The following is an 18,094-nucleotide window of genomic DNA, read 5'->3' on the forward strand; positions in this document are numbered from 1 at the left end:
CAGTGAAGATTTTTTGTTTAAAAAGAGGATGGGGTATGGCCATGCCCCTAACCCAAATAAATGGGGACAAAGTCTTTCAGAAGCCCCTGGGATGCAGATGGGGTAATTACCCCTGTCCCACGCCATAGGGGACAGAAAGCCCACTAGGCACCATGGAATTTAAAGAAATACAGGGGTGGGGGCTTCCCACTGCTGTGGGCATGGTTATAACCTCCACCTAAACTAAAGGAGGTAACAGTCATTCAGCCCCCCTGCAGACTAAAGCATTTCATCCCAATGGCATGCAAGAGGACATTTGACTCATTTGGGTTTGGATTTTACATATGGTAAAAGGGAGCTTGGATAACTCCCAGTATCATCCATCACGCAATGATGAGCGGCTACACCTTTTGGACGTAGGTATTGTGGCACCTAGAAAAACCTACAAGAACCAGACAGTTGTGAAAACTAAACGTCTGGAGGAGTCCAGGGTGGTGTGCTTCACATGCACCCCACACCATTTTCTTACCCACAATGCCCTGAATACCACCAACTTTGCCTGAAATCACACATTTTCCCTACATTTGTGTGATGTAAACTTCTGTAATCCGCAGGAATTCACAACATTTCCACCACCCAACATTGCCTCATTTGTAATGATAAAACATCTGCCCCACTTGTTTGGGTGCCCAAAGCAGAGTCAGCCTAAAAACGTTTGAAAAAACAACCTGCCCTTTTAGACCCGCTTTGGTTCCTCCTTAATCGCTTCACATTTTTGGCCCTTCCCTGTCACAGTCACTTAGCCCACCTACAGAAGTGAGGTACCATTTTTATCAGGAGATGGTGGGGAATGCTTGGTGGTAGAAAATTCATGCCACTGCGGTGATCCCACACAGAAATGTGAAGAAAATGTATTTTTTTTTAGCTAAATTTGAGGATTGCAGGGGATTCTGGGTAAATAAATGCTGGGGTGTCCAGGCAAGTCACACTTCCCTGGACTTCCTTGTGTGTCTAATTTTCAGAAATATCTGGGTTTGGTAGGTTTCCCTCTATGGCTCCCAAGCCTGGGACCAAAAACCCAGGTGTCCACTTGCAAAAGCAGTTGATTTGCTGATAAATAATATTAATGTCTCCACAATACATTTGGGCCCTTCCCTGTTGTGGGCACTAGGAGGCATATTTATACTCTGTTTGCGCCGGAATTGCGTCGTTTTTTTTTACGAATTCCGATGCAAAACTAACTCCATATTTATACTTTGGCGTTAGACGCGTCTAGCGCCAAAGTCCATGGAGTTTGCGTCATTTTTTAGCGTGGACACCTACTTTGCGTTAATGATATGCAAGGTAGGCGTTCCCGTCTAAAAAATTGACTCCGAGGCATGTGCGCCGTATTTACACTCCCGGGCAAAATTCACGCCCGGGAGTGGGCGGGTCAAAAAAAATGACGTACGGCCGCTTTTGCGCCGTTTTTTAGCGCCTGGACAAGGCAGGTGTTAAGGGACCTGTGGGCTCGGAAGGAGCCCAGAGGTGCCTTCCCATGCCCCCAGGGACACCCCCTGTCACCCTTGCCCACCCCAGGAGGACACCCAAGGCTGGAGGGACCCATCCCAGGGACATTAAGGTAAGTTCCGGTAAGTATTTTTTTTTTTTTTTTTTGTGGCATAGGGGGGCCTGATTTGTGCCCCCCTACATGCCACTATGCCCAATGACCATGCCCAGGGGACAGAAGTCCCCTGGGCATGGCCATTGGGCAAGGGGGCATGACTCCTGTCTTTGCTAAGACAGGAGTCATTTCTATGGGGGTTGGGAGTCGAAAAAAATGGCGCAAATCGGGTTGAGGCGAAAAATTTGCCTCAGACTGACTTGCCCCATTTTTTGGCGCCCAAGCTCCATATCCCCCTACGCCGGTGCTGCCTGGTGTACGTCGTTTTTTTCCACCCACACCAGGAAGCACCGGCGGCTAACGCCGGCTAACGTCATTGATTAAATACGGCGCCCGCATGGCGCTTCAGAATGGCGTTAGCTGGCGCAAATTTTTTTGACGCAAAACTGCGTTAGCGCAGTTTTGCGTCAAAAAGTATAAATATGGCCCTAGGTCTATCCACAAGTTTTTTCTGAAGACTAGGGGAAATGCTGGGTGGAAGGAAGTTTGTGGCACTCCTCAGATTCCTTAACTTTCCATCACAGAAATGTGAGGAAAGTGTGTTTTTTTTGCACATTTTGAGATTTGCAGGGAATTCTGGTTAGCAGAAGGTTTAAAAAATGTACAGGTTTACTAGGTTTTCCTAGGTGCCTGCTGAGCTAGAGCCCAAAATCCACAGCTAGGCAATTTGCAAAAAACACATCCATTTTCAGTGGAAAAATGCAATGTGTCCACGCTGCATTTTCAGGCATTTCCTGATGTGGGCACTAGGCTTACCCACACAAGTGAAATAGCATTTTTATTGGGAGACTTAGGAGGATGCTTGGTGGAAGGAAGTTAATGACTCCCTTCAGGTTTCAGAACTTTGCATCACCGAAATGTGAGGAAAATGTGTTTTTAAGAGAAATTGTGAGGTTTGCAAAGGATTCTGGATGGAATTTGTGGTAAGAGCCACACAAGTCACCCCATCTTGGATTTCCCTAGGTGTGTAATTTTTTTAAATGTGCAGGTTTGCTAGGTTTCCCTAGCTGCCAGCTGAGCTACAGCCAAAAATCCACAGCTGGGCACTTTGCAAAAATGTGTCCGTTTTCAGTGGAAAGATGTGATGTATCCAAGTTGTGTTTTGGGGTGTTTCCTTTTGTGGGCACTAGGCCTACCCACTTGCATGAGGTACCATTGGTATTAGGAGACTTGGGAGAATTCTGGGTGGAAGGAAGTTTGTGGCTCCCTTTAAATTCCAGAACTTTGCATCACCAAAATGTGAGGAAAATGTGTTTTTAGACAAATATTGAGGTTTGCAAAGGATTCTGGATGACAGACCCTAGCGAGAGCCCCATATTTCACCCCATCCTGCATTCCCCTAGGTATAAGCTTTTAAAAAATGAACAGGCTTGCTAGGTTTCCTTAGGTTTCCTTAGGTGCCATCTGAGCTGGAGTTCAGTTAGGAACTTTGCAAAAACCGCATCAGTTTTCAATGGAAAAATGTGATCTGTCCACATTGTGTTTTGCGGCACTTCCTGTCAGAAGCACCAGTCCTACCCACACAACCACAGGTACCACTATTATCAGAAGATAAGGGGGAATGGTGAGTCAAAGGAACTTTGTGGCTCCTCTCAGATTCCAGAACTTTGCATCACCGAAATGTGAGGAAATTGTGTTTTTAGACATATTTTGAAGGTTAAAAAGGATTCAACCTTCAGAAGGGTGACAGAACCTGGTGAGAGCGCCACATGTCACCCCATCCTGGATTTCTCTAGGTGTCTACTTTCCAGAAATGTACAGGTTTGCTAGGTTTCCCTAATTGCCAGCTTAGCTAGAGCCCAAAACCCCCAGAAGGGCACTTTGCAAAACATGTGAACATTTTCAGTCGATGATTGTATTGTGTCCACTTTGTGTTTTGGGGTGTTTCTTGTCATGGGTACTAGGTCCACCCACACAAGTATGGTAACATTTTTATCAGAAGACATTTTCACCTTCCAAATGTAAGACAGTGTGTAAGAAAGAAGTAATTTTGAGAACTGTCCTGAAATTTACATGCTATTATGGGTTCCCTCAAATTCAGAGATGTGCAAATAACCACTGCTTCTAAACCCCATATATTGTGTCCACTTTAGAAATATAGAGGTTTCCTTGATACCTATTTTCCACTCTTTATATTTTACCAAATGAATTGCTGTATACCGGTACACAATGAATATCCATTGCAAGGTGCAGTCCATTTATTGGCTTTGGGTACCTTAGGTGCTTGGTGAACCTTCAAGCCCTGAACATCCCAACAACCAGAACGGTCAAATTGTTGTAAAGATAGATTGCTTTTGAAAATCTACATAGATGGAAACATTTACAGATGAAAACGCAGACTGAAATGGCTGTTATATTCAACTCAATTTCACTTTTTTTTTAATTTCAACTGTTACTTTCCATAGGAAAACCTTGAAATATCCATACAAATGACCCATTGCTGAATTCAGAATTGTGTATACTTTTGAGAAATGTATAGCTTTCGGGGATCCACCATTGGTTTCATACCCATTTCCGTGACTAACTGGAAGGAGGTTGAAAGCACAAAAAATAGGAAAAATGTGATATGTCTCCGTAAAATGCCAAACCTGTGTTGAAAAATTTAGGGGCAGATTTAGTAAAAGTGCCACTGAACCCAGTGCTTTGCCACCCCCTACCACAACCATGTACGCACATATTTAAAATACTGAGCACCATGACACAGGGTACGGGGCAATAACATCACGATATTTGACGTTATAGATGTACTGTTCAAGGTTAGAGCCAAAATGTTTGCGCTAACCCCGAACAGTACACAGGGGCCCATTGTATCCAACAGTGTGCCCTCTTTTAATGCCTACTCCTAGCAGGCGTTAGAAATGCTGAAAAAAATGGTGCAAAGAAATATTTTATATTTATTTGCGCCATTTTTTCAGTTCCCCTAATGGGAGAACCCCTCCCTTGCATACATTATGCTTGGTGCAGGCATAAAGGGGCTTTAAAGAGTAACAAAGTGGTGCAATGCATGCATTGTGCCACTTTGTATAGATGGTGCGGCATTTTTGCAATAATATCACCACAAAAAAATAAAATTATGCTAATGTGTTGATCGATACGTGGTGCAACGGGCTCTTGAATCTGCTCCTTAGTTTCCTGATTCTAGTCTACCTGTTCCTGATAGCTGGGAAGGTAGTGATTGTAGCACCACAAACCATAAGTTGATTCCATTTGTAGTAAAAAAAGATCAGATGCTTTCTTCTGCAGCACTTTTTTCCAATTTTTCCCCAAAACTCCAAAGATATCTGTATATTGGCTAATTTCTTGGTCCCCTCCAGGGGAATCCACAAACACTGGGTACCTTTAGAATCCCCAGGATGGTGGAAAAAACATCGCAAATTTGGTATGGATAGCTTCTCTGGACAAAATGTTATGGGGGACTAAGTGCAAACTACCTCAAATAGACAAAAAAGGCTTAGCACATGAGGAGGAAAAGGCTTAGCCGAGAAGGAGTTAAAGCGAAATGCCATGTTTGTCAACATATTTAAGTACTTAACGTAATACATCACAATAAATATGAAGAAAATACTATTGAAATTTTTTCTCTACTAACACGCAAGACTTGAAAAAATATGCAATAATTTTATAAATTATAATGTAATTTCAAGGAATTTAAAGTGCTTACTCGTGCAAAATCTTTTCCAAAACCACATTCTTCGTGTACACATGAAAAATGTTATTTAAAATCACTATCAAATGTGTAAAATAATTGTACCCTTCATGTTGATATCTTGTTTCATTTCTTCTAATTTTGTGTGAGGCCCGAATTTTGTTGATTAAATGATATGTTCTCCCGTTTGTTTTTCTGCAAGTAAATTGTGGGCATGGTTTCGTTCTCAATATTGCATCCCATAGAATGGGATACTAGTAAACCGAGTTTGATTACAGCACATATGAAAGCTCTCACCAAAAGTTTACATAAATAAATAATCTCACATCTCTATTTCCTGTAACTATAACTGGCAAAATTGTGCTAAACAACTACCCCAATGGTAGCATATGTTGTATCATCTGAATTTCTTCTTTGCTCATTCAGTCTTAGGTACATAGTGCATAATGCTCATGGACAACATCTAATGTCACAAGAGTTCAAAAGCATGCTTAGTGCCCTCCCCTTACGGCCCCCAACATTTACTAAAGGTATGGGCAGCACAGGTGTAACCGGGGCACCCACGGTAAAATAATGGCTCACATAAAATAATAGGGTGAAACTGCCAATATATCACATGAAAATGTAAGTTAAAATAAACAATTTTAAATGAAAAAATCACTGAAATTCACCAGTTACAGTTTACTGAGCTAGTTAGAATGTAGGTCCTAAAACTATATTGAAGCACAGCATTGGCGTCAGCAAGAAATGAGGGAAGGGAAACTTGCAGTAACAAGTTTAAAATAGGAAAATTAAGACATTTGGGCCGAGATCTAAGAGGGCCTAGCGCCATTCCAACGCCACAATAGCGTTATTTTTTTTACGCCAATGTGGTGTTGGAAGGCCAAAAAGGGTGCACCAGATTTACAAAGTGGCACAATGCTTGCATTGCTCCACTTTGTAACCCCTTTTGCCACATTATGCCTGTGCCGGGCATAATGTATGCAAGGGGGGGGACGTTCTGGCACTAGGGTGCCGAAAAAACGGTGCATAGAAATCCAAGAGATTTCATGTCGTTATTTTTATCGGCATTTTTAACGCCTGCTAAGAGCAGGCATTAAAGGGAGGCTTCCATTGTTTTCAATGGGCCTCTAGGTGTTTTGCAGGATTAGCGTAAACATTTTTGACGCTAATCCTGAAAAGCGATGGACTAGCACAAAAAATTATGATGCTACTACCCCTGACTTCCGCCATGGTGCGCTATATTATAAATATGGCCCACACATGGGGGCGATAGGGGGGCGCCAAGGGGTGCAGGAAAAGTGGTGCTGCACTAGGTGCAGCATCACTTTTCATAAATCTGCCCCTAAGAATATAATTTAGCCAGCTGGGGACATGGGCTCTAAAAACAATCAGGGAAGCCAAAGTGAGTAGTGAAAAATCAGCTGCAAAGAGGACTCAGGGATTGATTTAGAGTTTGCAGATGGGTTACTCCTTCGCAAATGTGACGGATATTCCATCCACCCTATTACGATTCCTGTCGGATATCATGATATCGTAGGACAAGATATCCTTCACATTTTTGATGGAGTAACGCCATCTGCCAAACTCTAAATCAGGTCCTTAATGTTCTGAGGGAGCAACAACAACAGAGAATACTACTTACCTGGATAAGTATTTTATGAGTGAGATAGTTTTATTCTTTGCTGTGTTAATATTGTAATAAAGAAAACAAACTCGTATAGCACTGAAGCAGTGATCAGGAACTGTGACAAATTTCATTTTAAAAATTGAAACATGAGAACTTTCCTGAAACAGACATTGCAAATGTTATTTTATGTAAATGAATTTAGTGCAGCCACACTTCCTGTGACATGTTTTCTACCTAGGCATAATTTAGAAATATAACTTGAATGTTTAGTTTACACATATTGCAACCAACAACTAGTCTTACAGAAATGTCATGTCCTAAACATTGTTTGCAATGTTAACGCTCACTGGGCCTAAAAGTAACAAATCTACATCAAACGGGAAAATATTTCTGAAACTGATATTTAAGCCACTTTTCGGTCAGACAATATCTTTGCTAACAATAGTCTAACTACAACCATTTTAGCAGCGCTGTAACTTTTTATGTGGTGTTGGATGGCCAAACAGGCTACGCCAGATTTACAAAGTGGCACAATGCTTGCATTGTTCCACTTTGCAACCCCTTGTGCCACATTATGCCTATGCCGGGCACAATGTATGCAAGGGGGTGACGTTCCGGCACTAGGGGGCCGAAAAAATGACGCATAGAAATCCAAGAGATTTCATGTCGTTATTTTTATCGGCATTTTTAACGCCTGCTAACAGCAGGCATTAAAGGGAGGCTCCCATTGTTTTCAATGGGCCACTATGTGCTTTGCAGGATTACTGTAAAAAATGTTGACGCTAATCCTGCAAAGTGCTGGACTAGCATAAAAAATTATGATGCTAGTACCCCTGACTCCCGCCATGGTGAGCCGTATTATAAATATGGCCCACACATGGAGGTGTTGGGGGGGCGCTAAGGGGTGCAGAAAAAGTGGTGCTGCACTAGGTGCAGCGTCACTTTTCATAAATCTGCCCCTAAGAATATAATTTAGCCAGCTGGGAACATGGGCTCTAAAAACAATCAGGGAAGCCAATGTGAGTAGTGAAAAAATTAACTGCAAAGAGGACTCAGGGATTGATTTAGAGTTTGCGGATGGGTTACTCCTTCGCAAATGTGATGGATAACCCGTCCATCGTATTACGATTCCCGTCGGATATCATGATATCTTATTAAGGCGGACAAGATATCCTTCACATTTTTGATGGAGTAACGCCATCTGCCAAATTTATACTTTTTGACGCAAAACTACGCCAATGCAGTTTTGCATCAAAAATAGTACTGCCGGCTAACGCCATTTCTGTGCGCCATGCGGGCATCAAATTTATACTTTGCCGCACGGCGGCTCAAACCAAAGGTGTCTGCCATTGTCTTTGACGCACACCACAGCATCACGTTGTGAAGGAAAACAACGTTAACGCGGCGGAAATGACTGTGAGACGATTTACGACACCGCAAACTAGATATGCAGCGTTTTTTGACGCAATAGCATCTAAACTCGCAGCAAACACAGCCATTTGTTCAGATGAGAGCCAAAATGGATCCCAGATGCATGTACAGACCCCAGGAAGATGACAACAGACCAGGAACCAGCCAGGAGGACCCACACAAGACCCAGGACGGAGAGAAGAAGAAAAGAAAGTGTTGCTTCAGTGCAGAGGAGCAGGCAATCCTGGTTAAAGAGGTGACGGAACACCAGCACCAACTGTTTGTCACCTCAAAGTTGCCAATCAGTAGGAGAGAGGCAATATGGCAACAAATTGTTGACAAGATTAACAGTGTGGCAGAAGTATGCAGAACAGTCATTGAGTGCAAGAAACGCTGGCATGACTGCAAGCGCAGGACCAAGGAAAAGATGGCCAGGAACAGGAAGGCAGCACTGCAGACTGGAGGTGGGAGTCCAGCACCTCAGGAGGCCCTGGGCAACATGGAGGAGATTGTTGCTGCAGTCATCCCTGAGGAGATTGTCACAGGGATCCAAGGACAGGACAGCGCAGACTACCAGGAGACAACGCACATGCAGGGTAAGTCGCATGGGGAATTAAATTGCAGTAATGTTAACTGCCAGCGGGGGATACCTACTACGCAATGCATGTAAGTCATCATATACATGGAGGGCATGGGTAAAGGGGCACGGCACGGGGGCATGGCCCGTTCAGAGGAAACCTGGGGCACACCACTACACAACACCAACAACCTTTCCATGGGGGTACGCTGCCATGCCAACAATGTTGCAAAGGTAAAGCCACGCCAGGAGGGAAGGGCACAACCTCAAACTGAAATCCCGTCACACGTCAGCCTCTATACTCCCTACATTAGCTAGGGCCCAATTAACAACCTCTAGCCATACCAACATCTGGAATTTAACATTGACAACAGTTGCCACTACCACCTCTGCTGGGGATGCTGGTCAAGTAGCCAATGGCAGTAACGTCCCCATGGATCATACACACCCAAATTAGAGGGTTTAGGATGACAACGTTAACAATGCCCAGTCCTGTCAAATTTGAATGTCCATAGTTGCCGCAAACATCAGACAATGTCATCCACATTAGGGGGTACACAGCAGTAATGTCACACCCATGCTGCATATGTCAGGGTCCATCCTGTGCCTGGGTCACAATGCAACATCCCAAATGTCATACTGTTCAGACAACAGCATCGAGGGGGAGGACACATGTAACTGGTCACTGAAATACACCTGCACAGTCAGAGGAGGAAATAGGACACTACTACGACTATCAGGGCAATCCAATGTACCACACATTCCCCAACATCAGCAGTCCACATTACCAATGCTGACATCCATATTGTGCCATAACAATGCTATACATAGTATACACTACATTTCAACTACATATAGCTGGATGTGAAAGGTCAGAGACTGGGGCAAGTCCAGATTGTTAAGTATGCTGCTAGTGCCATCAGAGCACCCACAGCCAGTGAAAGGCCTCACCATGAGAATGGAAGTAGGGGAGGGTTGAGTAGGACAAGAAGGTGGCAATTCACTATTTGTCCAGAACCAAAACCTAGAGGAGATGATGCTGACAAGTCCACAAACTGACCACAATACATGTGACATGCAGGTGGGGCATAGGCCTGGGAGAATACCCATCTGAAAGACTGGAGCAATGAACAGGAACCAGGATCACAATGTGAAAATCATCACAAGCCAGGCATGTCACATCACAAATGCCACAACACAGACACACTAATTGTACCGTATTTCATTGCAGAGGATGTTGGATCTCCTATGGATATGCCTGTCCAGGACTACCCTGATGACATGGATGACGAGCTGACAAACATCAGCCACCAGACCCTCCAAGAGGTCTTTGGAACCCTCCAGACCCCACCTTCAGTCACAAGGAGGAGCACAGATACAGTAGCCATCGCAGAGGATCCACCCACCACCCCAATTGTACGACCTGCCAGCTCCAATACAGCTGAGGACTCTGACGACACTGGCACCAGCTTTGAGAGAACTGTAGTTGGAGTACAGTGGGAGCTGGCCAAATAGGTGCGGGTGGGAATGCAAACTATGGCAGCCAGCCTAGAGCGGGTGCGTTCGTGCATGATGTCAACTGAAGAACAGGCAGCAGCTATGCAAGTGCGAACAACCATCTTGCAGGAAATAGAAAAAAGGCTGAAGGAAATCAGCACAGCTGTAATACAGTTGACCCAAAAGCTACAACAGCAATCCTGTCAACGCGTGCACGAATGCAACATTGAACCCCTCAGGGCCAACCTGACTGCCTACCATCGTGATGTGGCTGCTATTCTTAAGAACCAGCAGATCCTCCTTGCAGCAGTACTGCCCTTAAGATCTCCACAGGTAGCAGCTACCGGGATGTCTGACTCCACACAGCCACCACCAACTAGGGCAGAGGAGGCAACACACACATCAGAAAATGAAGACCAGGAACAGATCACCTTCACATGTAAAAGTACCCGGTAACATGCCAGTCTTGCAACAACTGTACTCAAGCACTGTTCTGCAAACCACTGTTTATCTTGTCAGCCTGCCCAGTGATTGCCCCTCACTAGCACATTGGCAAGTCCTGTCCCTCTGCAGTGACACTTCAACCCAGCATGTCCAATGACATGTCCTTTTGCACTTGTGTAGGATCACAATGGAAGATGTCACTATAATGGACTCACAATCATGGACAATGTACATATAGCACTACAGCACTTTTCAATAAATAGCACTTACACCAGCACTTTGTCTCTGTATAATGTGACACATCAACCGTGCAGTAGATCAGTGAATTTTGCCTCCTGTCAATTATCATAGATTGTCAATGCAACTGTCCTGAAATAATGTGGGCTAATAACTATGCACAGTGACCTGGATTCTATCATACTCTGCCCTTCCTGGGGGTAATTTCTGAGGAAAAGAGAAACTATACACCATAATGCTGTGTTGGACAGATTAATGTTTCCTCAAGGGATGTCAAAACAAGAAAATAGTGCCTTCAAAATGTTGCTTCAATGCAAAACTAACGTATGTAACATTTCCCACAAATATAAACTAACACACACCAAACTGCATGAATGGAGGTGTATGAGTTTACATCCAAATAAGTAATCATGCTGAACAGTGTAACAAATGATCTATGTGAGCTATGTACACTAAACTACAAGAGAGCTTACTACGACTCACCTTATAAGGGTTTCCTTGGACATGAGACTGCAGTCAGACATAACACAGTGTCCCCAATACTATGGGCCTGATTACAACTTTGGAGGAGGTGTTAATCCGTCCCAAATGTGACGGATACACCACCAGCCGTATTAAGAGTTCCATAGGATATAATGGACTCGTAATACGGCTGGTGGTATATCCGTCACTTTACCGTCACTTTTGGGACGGATTAACACCTCCTCCAAAGTTGTAATCAGGTCCTATATCTGGAAGCACAGTATGTGACTTTGAAAACATACATCACGAAAAAAACTCACTTTGGGATCCATAGTAACTGTGATTGGTGGTTGCAATGGATGGCCGAATCTTAGCTAAGTAGCTTTGGGGTAGCTGCCAATGTTACAGCTCAGTTGGGATTTGTTTGCAGCATAGGACACAAAATATAATATAAAAGAGACACTGTACACTCATGCCAAGGCCCTGATCCCAAGCATGTGACACATACTTTAAAGGATTACCTACATATTTATTAAACAGTAAAAACAGAAGTGAAAATTTGGGAAAAAGCCTTACCTACCCTAATCTACTCTAACTACTCATTACCCACAACTGTCCCTAACTAACCTAAGCTAAACTTACTTATCACATTTAACGAAACGTTCTAAACATCAACCCCTCACCCCCCTTATGAGACAGGACACATGGAGGACAACAGATACTAACCTAAACACATACTATCCTATACTAAACAAATATATATATATATATATATATATATATTTTTTTTGTTTTTCTTCTAAAAACACAAGAACCCCAACATTGACCCCCACCCACCCACACACATAAAAATAAACAGTAGAAATATTCAGGAACCCCCCCCACACTAACACTAACTAAACTAACAGCCTATACTAACCTAACACTAAGCCCCCTAAACCCACAAAGTATAAGAACCAGGAAAGATGAGGGAGGGGAGGGAATCATGTCTGTCTCATGGTCTACAAGTTGGCCCTCCGGAGGGTCCTCTTGATGGAACGCACCCGCCGGTTGACCTGTTGCACCTCCTGCCGCAGTCTGCTCATCTTCCTAAGGACACGGTCCAATTTCCGTTGCATTTGTGCAAAAGCAGCAGGGTCAATGGCTGCAGCAGAGGTGGTCTGGGTGCCAGCCGAGGAAGTATGGGGCTGTGTTGTGTCCATGGCTGTGGGCTGCCCTGCAGGTGGTGCTGTGCTTGGGCCAGGAGCAGTTGCTGTGGATTGTCCCGCAACGGTCCCAGCTGCTGGTGGTGCCACCTGGGTGGTAGTGGTGGTGGTGGTTGTGGTAGGCAAAGAAGGGCTGCCTTGTGCAAATGCCCTCCAGAAGCTCGTTCATGGCGATAGCTGCGGGCCATTTTTCAGTACCCAGACTCGACATCAAGTATGTGGCGGTATCTCATTGCCCGCCGTTAAAACTCCCTGACCTGGATGGGAGTCATATTTGCAGCTGTTAAGACAAATAGAAAATCTATCATTAGGTACTGCATTGTGTGAAATGGCACAAGAAGTAAATGAGACAATACATCTATTGTACCTGTAACAGCTCATACCATCATACAGATCATTGATTGTCCCTGAGGAAGTACATGGCAAGCCAGCCTACAAAGGTCCTATCACCCATAGCACATCCAAACCCTACAAGATGGGTAACAACAGGCATTATTTTGGCATCATAGTTCTGCCAGTTGTCAGCTAACAATCATGCTGCACATCCTCCACCACTGCCAGGGCTACAAATGTCATTGTACAGGATGGAAATCTAGGGCCACATGATCTGCGAGTTGTAAATGGACTTGCCTGTATAGTAAGCATGTGCTGAACATGAGTGTGTAAACTAGGTTCAGACAAGTGATTCACTGATTTCCGTGTCTGTGTACCAAACTTGTATCATCAGTCCTAGGTACACTATTCACAAACCTATGCATGTGTCTGAGGAGGGGGGTGGTGGACTATCAACTAATAATTTCGAACAACAAGGACACCCAGGAAGTTTAGGAAAGCTGGACATGTGTTTGGCCCAGCAAACACACCACAGGTAAGGAGGATCTCCAAATAGGAGACAGCTAACACTTGACCAATCCCATCGACACTTATGTTTGGAAATGCAGACCTTTGTCCACATCATTTACTACTAGTAAGCCATGACTTACAACAAACACAGAGATGCAAGAACACCTCTGGCCATGAGCTGCATGCACACCTAGGCCATTGCACTCAAGTGCCATATACTCGTAGCACTACATGTGAAGCAAAATGCTGCTAAGAAGTTTAACCTACAGTTCAATAAGTACATTAGTGAATAGGGAAGCAGAAGTCTGTGGGTAAGCATTTCGCATCCCCATTCTGGGAGAATTCGGGTCTGACTGGCTGACTAATTCACTAATATGGTCCAGTGCGACTTTTTTCTGAATCAAGTTTTATCCACATGACTCATCCCTATTCACATTGCCGTGCCTACAGGACTGACCTAGAATACCAAAATATGACAATAGGATAAGGATTGGCCAATTCAAAGATGGTGATAAAATGATAGTCCACTCATGGAACAAAAAAAATGATTGGCCAGCGCATCACACCTTGCTATGTGTCCAACACACAGAAGTCCATCACACATCACCAGAAAACACAACACATAACAGACATATCAACATTTACTGGAGATGTCTGGGTCCTCGAATCGAGCCACCTCGCCAACAGTGTAGGGTGCTGGTCCACCTGTAAGGCATGGAAGGGAGAAATGTGCTCAATGTCTGTGCACTGTACAACAATTATCTAATCTATGTGTAACATTACATCAGAAAGTAAAGCCTCTCAGACATGATGATACTGCATCCTACATAGCACGGCTAACATGTACATACCCTGGGTCTCCAGTGAGTGATACACACATATCTGCACACATGCAGTGGCCCTAACTATCATGTGGTGGCAAACATGCTCCTTCATTACTGAGCAGATATAATAATGGAGTGTATGCGTCTCATCATGTGTATCCATGAAAGACATCCAAAGCCACTCTCCCTGAGGACTGTATTACCAGTCAACCAGCCACTGTGACCATGACAAATTTATGACACACAGGTACAATGTACAGAGGGCCAGGGACAGTTGTTAGCCCTTATTTTGTTACAGTTTCTTCATTTGATGTGGCACAGCTATGATGAGTTGCACCAACCATAGAGATATGAACCCATTTTCATACATTTGGCCAGCCATCCCTAATCGAAATGTGGCACTACAAACTCCAAATACCAGTCTAAGATGTTAGCTGAGCACAGCTAGAACTTGTTACCTATGTGTCCAAATCCAGATCAGACATGTATCCGAAATGAAGGAGGGGCACAATAATCCCTAAGATTTTTTGAATTTCCATGATCGGTTTCCTTACACACTCACCAGACACACATGAGACATATGTTCGGGCTACACTGCTATCATCAATTGACGTGAAGCCTGCACTCATTTTCAGCCTTATGTTGTGTTTAGAAAGTCAGTCTAGCTGTTGCGTCAACAAATGATGGTAATGAGTTGGGAAAGCAACTATGATACATATGCAGCCACAAGGAACCTTTAGGGTAACGCACAGACAGGTGCCAGGCAGGCTAACAGGATGCAGGGTCAATCAGGAGCCAGCAATTTCACAAGGTACATACTCAGTGGTCTGACTGAGACTGGTCCGAGGAAGAACAAGACAGTTGGCATGTAAAACTGTGTTTGTCCTGTGTTTTGGAAGGTGACACATAAACTCAAGTGCTGTGTTACACAGCTTATTTTTCTGACAATTCATAACAGTGTAATCGATAAAATGGCAGCTTCTATGCTGTTCCAAGCATCTGCAAGGGCAGTGCATGTTCAACTGGCTGGTCTGCACGGAGGTGCTCACAGGTGTGTGCTGCATCAGTTTCTCACAAGTCCTGTAGGTGAGATTCGAGTTCAAATGGCCAACAGTACCTTTCACATGGGAAGCAATCTACAGGTGATAACAGGGCTTAGAGACTACAAGCCAGTGCATTATTTAACCTGACGTCCATGCAGACAGATGTACAATGACTATGACATACCATACTAAAGGGTGAAGCACACTGGATTAATATTGTTAGTCTGTGTGTGTGTCTAGAGGAGGGAATATCTGGATACACATATTACCATTCCAGGGACCTCTTAAGACGGGTGGGGTGAGACCGGGAACATGAGTGTGTCAGGACTTAGGACATGGGCTGACATGTACATGGAATGTCATGTGCGCAATGCTTGTCATAGGTGTGGCACTTGTGCTCTCTATGTTCTGCTTAAATGGAATTCTAGTAACACATGGTCCTTGCAAAGATAAGTGATGTAACAGTAATGCTGTCAAGGGAGTGGCCATACATTAATGTTACTGTTGCAATTGCACATCCACTGCCTCATGTATGATGCATTTTGTTCCATCATTGACTGATGGTGTCTTAGTTGTGTGTCATATGCTGCAAAGAATCATGTTGCCAACATGTATGTGTGAAATAGGTGTGGTCCTCTGCTATTGCCCTTCAAAGGTGAAATGTACAGGATATATGTCATTTACAGTGTTTGTGAATGTGACTGTTGAACAATACACATCCCAATTGCTTTGGAAATTTCTGTGTCCTGATCGGTACATCAGCAATGATCCATGAGGCTACACTCTTATTCTGATAGTTAGAGATAAAGGTGAGCAAAAATGATTACCCAGACCATGATATGGTGATTATTATAGGTGTTTATTTACATATGTTAATACAGTGGTGATGGTGAGTTGATTCAAAAGAAATTGCTGACAATATGTTGGCGCCTACGCAATCCTGCAGCTGTGTTTGGTTGGTCCTGCTCATGTTGATGGCCAGCATCCTCCTCTTCCTCCTCTTCAGGCATTTGTGGCTCTGGTTCTAATAGGGGAATGTTCCTTCGTACACAAATGTATTGCAGGATGGCACAGGTTAAAAAGATCTTGCAGACCATTTTTGGTGAGTATAGGAGGCTGCCACCAGTGATGTCGAGGCACCTGAATCTCGACTTCAGGATGCCAAAGGTCCTCTCAACTATGGTGTGTGTCCTCCTATGTGCCTCATTGTAGGCACGCTCTGCTGCAGTGCTTGGGTTGCCAAATGGGGTCATAATCCATGGCTGGATCCCATACCCCGGATCAGCTGAAAGTGAAAATGATTGAGATCATGTTGATGTAGCTTGCCCCATTAATATCACTTTGCTTAGCAGTTGTTCTCTTGTGTTGTCTGTGACTCATTTGTGTTTGTGTTATTGTGTTGATTCCTAGGCTTCTAGGATGTACCATCTGCATTTGGTTGTTTCCTTGGCTGAACGAGTGTTTGGCTGCTGACCGGTTGTCAGCAGTATATTTTGGGAGTTGCAGTACAGTGTGTACTCCCTAGCATTGTGACTTGTGATACAGGTGTCCCTGTGTCTTAACTGGGGGTGAGATGATAGTTCCATACACAGAATCAATTCGACAGTGGTGGTAACACGTTTGCATCTATTACCCTGGACATCCCATACCTTTTGACATATGCAATGGATTAATTTAAACATCAGTGAGACGCTTACATTTTGCAAGGTGACAATTAGCCAAACTTCTCCATACGTTGTGATCATTGATGTCTTCACATTTGACTGTACACTAATTTCACATGCGTGACAAGTTCACTGCAGACCTATTTCTCTGCCCTTGGCAAGTTGACTCAGGTTGTAACGTCTACCTAGACTACTGCACATGGTCTAGTTCAGCTGGCTAACTTGGTTGTGAGGTTGTCAGTTTGAGTTTCAGAAGGTCCGTGTGGCAGTACATCTGTTGTGTGTGTGTTAATTTGTCACAATGCGTGTGTGTAGGAATGTGCACCTTCCATATAGTACCATCAAGATGTGTTCAATCCCTGGTGATCCACAATGGCCTGCACATTGATGGAGTGTGTGTGCTTCCTGTTGCGGTATAGATGTTCAGTTGCATCAGGTGGCACAAGGCGTACATGTGTGCAGTCAATGCTGGTCAATGGTCTCCTGCTGATACTGCTGTGTGTTGGGAAAGCAGATGTGGCGGGGTGTGAGTGTGATGATGGCATCCAGTACCTTGGGCAGCTGTGAGATCCCAGCAACCAGGGCGCCAGTGGTTTGAAGGGAGCCACTTGCCAACATGTGTAGTACAGCTAGCAGCTTGGTTTCTGGTGGAATGGTGCGGGGTGTCTGCAAGCTGGGTGCCAAGTGGGGCTCAATGTTGCGCAGCAGCTGCTGAATGGCTTGCCAGTTAAACCTGTACCACTGGATATTGTCATGTTCTCTGAGGCCATGAAGGGTTGTCCTGGTGCGGAATATCCTCTCCTGCCTTCTGCGTTGCCTTTGGGGTCCCTGCTGGTGTTGCGGAAGCTGCTGTTGTTGTTCCTGTGCTCTGTGTCTGTGTGCACGCTGGATGAGAAGCACCTCCATGTCTTTCTTTTGAAGCTCTGCTGTTGCTTCTGTGTGGTTTCATTAAATACAGGTGTGTTTGCCC

This window comes from Pleurodeles waltl, chromosome 8 (genome assembly GCF_031143425.1).
Source record: "Pleurodeles waltl isolate 20211129_DDA chromosome 8, aPleWal1.hap1.20221129, whole genome shotgun sequence".
Classification (NCBI taxonomy): Eukaryota; Metazoa; Chordata; class Amphibia; order Caudata; family Salamandridae; genus Pleurodeles; species Pleurodeles waltl.